At 61.4% G+C, this 8,075-nt stretch overlaps 1 protein-coding gene across 1 annotated transcript in view; it reads left to right on the top strand.

Moving 5' to 3' along the window:
• LOC103262574 (WASH complex subunit 1-like) overlaps positions 1 to 8,075 on the top strand; it is a gene marked incomplete at its 3' end in the record, with an annotated part of 12,733 nt that overhangs the window by 620 nt on the left and 4,038 nt on the right. The gene's annotated exons all lie outside the window — the stretch shown is intronic.

Genomic DNA, 8,075 nt, shown 5'->3' with positions numbered 1-8,075 from the left:
GGCAGACGCCCTGCAGTACCTGCAGAGGGTCTCCGGAGACATCTTTAGCAGGTGGGTGCCGCCCCTCGCGCCGCCCAGCCGGAGGGCTGTGCCCGGCCCTGGCACCCTCTGGGAACAGCCCCTTCGGTGATGCTGGGTCCCGGGGGAACCCAGCTTGGAAGCTTTTTCTCCCAAGTGCCAGAAGCTTACTCCCCGCTGTTCCGCTAGGCTTCCCGGTTTCCTGTGCGTCTGTTCCTACACTTTTGCCTGTGGCCAACCAATGTTTACACGGGTTTTGTGCAGGCACCGTGCTAGTCTCCAGAGACAGCAGTGAGGAAGGCAGTGACCCACCCAGCTAGAGCCTGTGCCCAGGCAGTCGGGCTTCAGGAACCAGGCGTGTGATTCAGTGTCTCATCACAGTGGCGATGAGACCCACTTACAGTGTTTTGGAAATAGCTGATAGACACTGTACCACCATTGATCCGAGTCCACTAACTCATTTCACTCTTGATACACTTTATGGGACGTGCTCTCCATGTTGCAGATGAGGAAACTGAGGCACAGAGAGACCAAGAGACTTGGGCAAGTGGCATGACCAGCCTTCAGACCCAGGGACGGTGGCCCCGGGTTTTGTAGGGTTTTCACCCGGACCGTGCGAATTGCCTTGGCGGTCTGGCCTGGGCTGGGGAATCGGAAAGGCCTGTGTGAGGAAATTACATTTACGGAGCAGGCAGGTTGGGAGGAAGAACCTTCCCGAAAGGAAGGCGGGCGTGAGCTAAAGCCCTGAGGTGGGGAAAAGGTGAGCGGAAGCCAGTGTGGGGGGACAGGGCAGGCCGGTGAGGTGGGCGGGGCTTCGTGGCCTTGGAGGGGTGTGAGCTGGAGAGCTGCAGCTTCTCTGTCTCTAGCACGAACCTCTCACAGGCCTTGGGCCACGGAGCTACGCTCGTCCGTGCACTGAAAACGAACGCTCCTGGGTTTTTCTTGGCGCCCAGGTCCTGTCTTTGGCCGCAAGCAACCTGAAATGAGGCCTGGTCTCCCAGGTGAAGCCTCCGCCTGCCTGACTCGGGCTCCTCTCACGGTCCAAGTCAGCCCCCACCCCGCCCCGGTCCTGTGCCAGCCCGCCGTGCGAGGCCTCTTCCTTCACCGTTTGGAAGTCTGTGTCTTCCCAGAAGCCCTCGCCAGCTGGGTGGGGGGTAGGGAGAAGATGCCATCGCCTCCACTGGGCTTGGTGTCAACCCCAAGTCCTCTGGCCTCTTCTGCCTCTTCGCCGCCCCCTGACTCATCTGCCTGTCCCAAGTCGGCCCGGAATGTCCCAGTGGCCCAGGCCTCGGCTCTGGAGCCGAATGCAGTGGCTCGAGTCAGCTTCCCCTGTTTGCTTGTTCTGTGACCTGGGACCAATTACTCAGCCCCTCTAAGCCTCAGTGTTCTCATCTGTAAAACTGTGATAGCAACAGTATCCTCCTTGTGGGACTGTGGTAACGGTCACGTGAATTACGTGAAGGAATTAAACAGCACCTGGCCCTGGTTGGCATTCAGGAAATGCTGGCTCTTCCTGTCGAGGTCACCCTGCTAGTCTGCTGCCCGTGGTGGCTACTCATCACCCTGCTGTCATTCGTTGGAGAATGTGTTGGATGCCCCCCTTCGTGCTTAGTACGCACTAAATGTGCTCAGGGACGCCCAAGCAAGAGGACGCAGGTCTTTAAGAGCCACCAGCCGCAGGTTATGCCACCCCGTGCCCAGGCCCTCGAGTGGATGCCAACACTCTTCCCTCAGGAGCTGCTGTGTTTCCTCGCCAGGAGGGGGACTGCAGGCCACCCTTCTCTAAGGGAGTGGTGGGACTGGGCGTACTTTCCTGTCCCGTCCTGGTGTCTGGCACCTTGCCGACGGCAGCATGTCCCCCTACCCAGGGATGGAAGGAGAGGGCGGCGTGGCCGTCCCCCGGGGAGGGCAGTGGGGAATTAGTGGGTGTGGGTGGGTTCTCCAAGTGGCTGGCATGACCCAGGGAGGGGAGGGGGCCTGTCAGGAGCCCTGGGCCTGGGGCCAGACTCCCTCACCGCCGGCTTCCAGGTCACCACACCCACCTCCCCTCACGTGTCCAGCGTCAGGTGGGCCCCAGAGGGTGCCAAAGACATGGACAACTCGGTGTCCTCAAGGAGCTTGGTGTCTAGAATGGGAAAGTAGTACACCTGTCACAGTACCCAGATTAGGCAAAAAGTCACCCGTCGGTAGAGCAGGCCTTGGCCGTGAGGACACAAGCGATGGCATGGGGACCTGGCCTGCCTTGTTCCCTCTCGGCCTGCTGCTTGTGGGCTGACTGCAGGCCTTTTTCCCGCAGGCAGGGGACAGCCAGGAGGACCAGGGCTCCTGCACTCAGGGCTGTGTCTGGCAGGAAGGAAGACGGTCCTCTGTGCCTGCTTTTCCTCTGGAAATCGTGCTCTTCCATCCTGGGGCCTGGGAGATAGGACACACGGCGTGGCTTCGCCCTAGGAGCTCTGGGGACGGAGCCTGTGGGAGAGAGAAAGGGCTTGCCCCAGCAGGAAGGGGATGCCAGAGAGGAGCTGGTGCCTCTGCCACGGCCAAGGGGCACCTGGAGGAGAGGGTGGGGCTGGGGGCGAGCAGGTTGTCTGGTGGGGTCTAGAAACGGGGCTGCAGGCTTGGTGAGAGGCCCGAACGTGGCCTGGAGCGCGGTGTATTGTCAGCACGCTCACCTGGGCGCACGGAGGGTGCCGCCTCCCTGCACACAGCTCCTTCCGCAGCACAGGGTGAGGACCTGACTGCATACCTGGGGCCTTGCCTCCCTCTGGGCCGTGTCCCGGGGAGCCTGGCCTTGCATTCCTTTCTGGCAGGGTGGGATTAAGTCAGTCAGGACCTGCAGGGGGTCCTCGGAACAGGACCGGCTTCGGCTCAATTCAGGAGATTTAGGGGAGCTGTGGTAGCTTCTCCATCAGGGAAAGATGGGCAGAGTCTGGGGAAGGCTTACGAGGTAGCCGCCGCCACAGAGGGGCAAGGAGGGGCAGAGGGCATTCCAGGGCTGTGGTCAGGGCGTGAAGGGGGCCTTGCTGGCACAGGGGGCGCTGGACGGCACATGCAGAGGAAGCAGCGACGGGACGCGGGGACAGCTTGGGCGCCAGGATGGAGGAGAGGGGGAAGCCGGCCATGACCCGGAGTTGGGGGGCAGGCACTGACACCTTTCCTCCCCTGCCCGCCCGTCTCATTCTTCGTGGGGGTTTTGGGTGGGGTGAGACTGCCGCTCCAGTGGTGGCCTCTCATCGCCCTGCTGTCGTCAGCTTGAGGATGCTCACTCCTCCTGCCTGGCTGTCTCTGGCAAAGAAAGGACAGGCGGGCGGCGGGGCACTGGCCCCTCTCCTGGCCCGGCCTCCCCGGCCGCCGTGCAGGCGCGTGAGCTCAGGCACATTAGCATTCCGGGCTGGTCTCGCGGCTCTGCCGCAGCGGGGGCGTGCGGGCCTGGAGAGAATGACGAGCGCCTCCTCGGCCGCCCTCCCCGCCCCCTCCGCACCTGGGAGAAGCCAGGCCCCAAAATATCTGCCCAGCATGTCACCTGCTTCCCGTGACTTAGGTGACAAGCGGGAGGGGGCTGGGCTGGCAGGGAGAAGGGGGCCGACGGCCGTGCGTGGAAGGGATGCGGCGTCGTCCCCTTTACGCGCCAGCGCCAGCCCAGCCAGCCGGCCCCAGCCCAGCCGCAGGCTGCTTCCCCGGGAGGGGGCGGTCGTCTCTGCGAAGCCCTGGTCCTTTCTGCTCGCTCTCTCCCCCCTCCTTCCTCCTCCCTCCCTTCTCCCCTTCCCCTTGGCTTCTTCCTGTCTGTCTCGCCCTTCCTCCCTCCTTCCTGCTCCCCCTCCTCTCCTCTGAGTCGCACCTGGTGGCCCCCACGGTTGCAGCTCTCAGTCAGCCGCCTGCATAATTAGCAGAGAGGGGAGGAGGGGAAGGTGAAGGCAAGAGCTGGGCTGGGGTCTGCTTCCCAGGGTGGAGGCGGAGCCAGGAGTGGGTGCTTCCTCCCCCAGCAGGCTCCGGGGCCTGGCGTGCTGGCAGCGACAGCAAGGCGGGGGCCCTGCCAGGGCCAGGGGCCCACCTGGCTTCACAGGAGATGTTCCCGTCGGCAGTGGGGGGTGATCTTTGGAGATGGCGGGACAGGGCGCCCAGCACCATCCTGGCTGTCCCTCCGCACACCAGGGGTGGCGTGGCTCCCTCAGTGCCGCCTCGGAAACCTCCTGCCTCAGCCCCAGCGGAGGGGCGCTGGCTGCAGCTCAGAGGCCCCGCCCTCCATAGCATCCTCTCGCAAGGGACTTGTGTTCTCCGCCTGGAGCTTCCTTCTCCGCGTCTGCACAAGATCACCGCCTCTGTGAGACTCCCCAGCCACACCTGTCCACCTTTGAAGAGGTTCTGGATGTCCCTGAGGGCCTGCAGTCTCCCCACCCCCACCCCCATCTGACAGGCAGTCGGAGCCCTTGCTAGCTGCTTGCCTAGGCTGTGTCGGCCAGGACCAGAGCACTGCGTGTCACCAGCTCGTGGTCAGCCGACACAGGAGTTCCATGACATGGAGGTGACCGTTCCTGTCTTTCAGCTGAAGAGGCTGAGGCCTAGACCCATGAGCCACTCGCCCAAGGTCCCACCGCTGCTACAGAGATGTGAGACCCAGGTCGGTGGGACGTCGTGGTCATTGATGTTCCTTCCTGCCTCCTTGGTGGACCCAAATCGGTTTGCAAGTCACGGGTGTTGTCTGATTCCTCTCTGGGCCCCACGCACACTGCAGGCTAACCGCCCTCAAGTTATTTGTGGAACAGTGAGGAGTGGGGAGGAAGAGACGGGAGAGGGATGCTTAGAAGCGATCCCCTCTGGGGCAGGTGGAAGGAAGTGACGGGTGCTGAGCCCAAGCTCAGAGCCAGCTCTGTCCCTGACGCCAACAGAGGCCGCTTCCTCTCCGGCGTCTGGGTGGACGTGTGTAAGGGGTGGCTTCAGTGATGAGCTTGGAACTGGCCTGCCTTGAAGTCAGCCACCAGGCCAGGGGCCTCTAGACCAGGAATGGCAGGCAGATTGCCCTCTTGCTGCTATTCCCCACCCAGGCGGACACGGTCAGTCAGCATCCCGTCCCCATCACTGCCTGTTCGCTGCAATAGCCAACAACGCATCACGGGCTGTTTCTCCTGGGTCTGTCCTCTCCCTGGGCACCACGAAGTATGACCATAGGAGATGAGACCATCTGGGGGCTTTGTCAAGGAGCAAGCCATCACTTAGTCTCATGGGCTCTCAAGCAGGGAAGGAGCCCCAGAATCACATCACAGCTTCCTCGCCACCCCAGGCACTCCCGCGAGCATCCCTGGCAGGTGGTTGTCCAGCTGGAATCCGATTGCTTTGCAGAGCGGCACAGTTGTTTACTAGAACGTTTCCCTTCAGAGAACAGAGACTCTGTGACCCCACCCCTCTCGTCCTGGTACAGCCCTCCAGGATGACAGGGCGCAAGTCGGTCACTTCCCCAACAGCCCTTTCGATGTTGTGGGTGCCTGAAGGGAATGACGTGTTCCCCCGTTCACCTCGTCCTTAGCGGGAACATCCTTCGGTTGTCCCGGAAGACTTGGGTTTCTCACTTATCACCGTCCTCATTCCCTGCTTGGATCATCTGGGCATGTGTCGCTTTCCCTTCAGCCAGCAGTGGTTACATGCCAGGCACTGTCCCAGGTGCTAGAGACCCAGCAGCAAGGTAGCCTCTGCAGGCTGCAAGGGACTTCCGAGTCTCACATCTCGGGTCCCTCGTGGAGGGGGACGACGTGGGAGAGGTCAGTGCCTGGTGTGGACTAACTGCCATCCACCCGGGGCTCTGTTTCTCCATGGTGCCAAGAGGGTGCGTGTTCCCTGTTCACAGAAAGAGGGAAGGCACCAGGGGCTGTGTGCCCGAGGCCTCGTGTCCTTTTTAAGCTGCTTTAACATGCCTTTCACGCCTGCAGAGCTTATAGTTAAGAGCAGCTTCTGGGTCTTTTTTCACCTGAACTGCTGTAAGCCCCGTTCCATCTGTCTCCTGTATTTTATGGCCTTGATTTTTTAAAACCTAAATGCTGGGCTTCACATTCATTCCTTGTCAATCACGTCTCGCCGACCGCAGTCCGTCCTCTTGGCCTTTCAAGATCACTGAGTCTTGATTCCATCATGCAGATCACCGTGCCCCGCCCCCCATGCTGTCCCCAGTGTCCCAATCAGACGTCGAGGGACCCGGACTGCGCCTTGCCAGAGCCCTGCATGCAAAGCTGGACTCCGTTCTTCAGCAGAGCCCTTCGGGGCTGGGTTCACCTGGCTCTGATTTTTCCTGTACGTCCTCTCCTCCAACCCCCAGAGCTCCATCTTGTCCGCAGGATTTTGCTAGAAGCCATCAGAATCCTGGCTGCCTCAGAATGCATCGTGTTGCAGGCCCTCCCCTGGCAGCCCAGACCAATAATGCTGTCAAAAGAAGAGACGCTGTGAACTGAGAGCAGCGCTGACTCACCTCCCCCTTTCCAAAGTGCTTACGGATGCTCTGTTAAATGATCCATTCCAGAAACTGGCCAGGGCACCGCGTTAAGCTTGGTGTCGGCAGCCTTGGGAAATCGGCCCTCCTCTCCGCAGAGACAGACCAGAACGGAGCTGCCTTGGCCCACCCCCGTCCCGGTGTCCCCCGCCAGCCCTGTGGGCCTTGAGTGGACGCTCACGATGACCACAGAAGGCGGCTGCAGCACCCGGGCAGAATGTGGCTGCCCTGGGAACGGGGCGAATCAAAACAGCTTGTGCTTGAGCAGCCCCCTTGCAGCAGACGAAGACCTCTCCCCCTCCAGGAAAGACGGCACATACAGGCAGGTGGCCCTGCTTCCTCTTCCTGGAAGGAGACGTCGTCTTCCTTCCCCTCCGACTGCCGTCGCCCCGAGACCAGCCTGTCAGGGAAAACGGAGCTGCTTCGGGTGCCTGTTTGTTCCCCAGACCCGCCACCTCCCTGAGCCCCCTGCACCCGAGGAGCCAGGAGTATTCGGGGCAGACTCACAAAGGCCAGGGGACCCTGGACTGAAGCTGGCCAGTCGAGTGGGTTTTCCAGAGCTGTTGGGGGTGGTTCAGGCTTGCGAAGCCTGATGCCTGCCTGTCCATGTCAGCTTTTGTTTTTTTGTTTTATTTTATTTTTTTGAGCTGGAGTCTCACCGTTGCCCAGACTGGAGAGCAGTGGCCGCCCCCGGCCGCCGCAGCCTCGACCTGCTGGGCTCCGGCGATCCTTCCTCCTCAGCCTTCCGAGTAGCTGGGACTACAGGCACACGCCACCATGCCCAGCTAATTTTTTTTGACTGATCGTAGAGGCGAGGTCTCGCCGAGTCGCCCAGGCTGGTCTCAAACCTGTGGCCTCAGGCAGTCCTCTCGCCTCTGCCTCCCAAAGTGCTGGAATGACAGGCGTGAGCCACCAGGCCCGGTGTAACCATTTCCTGTTTTGCCCACGGCCATATTGCGTCTTTGGTGTCACGCCTCTCAGGAAACTGTCCCCTTTGCCAAAGTGTTCTTGATTTGACAAGCGCCTGTGTAGCTCCTCCTGTGTGCCACACTGCTCCGGGCTCTTCACCGGCTCTAATCCACTTCTTCAGGCCAGCAGGAAGAAATTCCTGCTATGACCGTCTCCATTTTCCGGAAGAGGTAGTTGAGTCTGTGTGGCTGAGGCCACGTGGATTTCAGCAGCAAGCCGGGTTTGAACCCAGAGCTGCTGGGAGGAAGAGTCCCTGGAAGGAAGCCTCTGTGGATCCCTGTGGGGGACAGGGCTGGGTGGTGACTGCGGGTTCCAGCCCCGCCTCCTGTCGCCCAGACTGGATTCGCCCTGGTCTCCCCTTCCGAGCCAGGCAGCACGGCCAAGTGACCACACATCTCACTTCTTGGCTCGGCCTGTCATCCCGCGCTTTGGGAGGCCGAGGTGAGCGGATTGCCCTAGCCTGCGGGTTCGAGACCCGCCTGGGCAACTTGGCGAGACCTCATGTCTACAATCAATCAAAAAAATCAGCCGGGCGTGGTGGCGCGCGCCTGTGAGTCCAGCTCCTTGGAAGGCTGAGGCGGGAGGATCACCGGAGCCCAGCGGGTCGAGGCTGCGG

This window comes from Carlito syrichta, unplaced genomic scaffold (assembly GCF_000164805.1).
Source record: "Carlito syrichta isolate Samal-C Ts95f unplaced genomic scaffold, Tarsius_syrichta-2.0.1 Scaffold304555, whole genome shotgun sequence".
NCBI classification, from domain to species: Eukaryota; Metazoa; Chordata; class Mammalia; order Primates; family Tarsiidae; genus Carlito; species Carlito syrichta.
The sequence above is the reverse complement of the archived record's forward strand: the minus strand, read 5'-3'. Positions and strand labels throughout refer to the sequence as shown.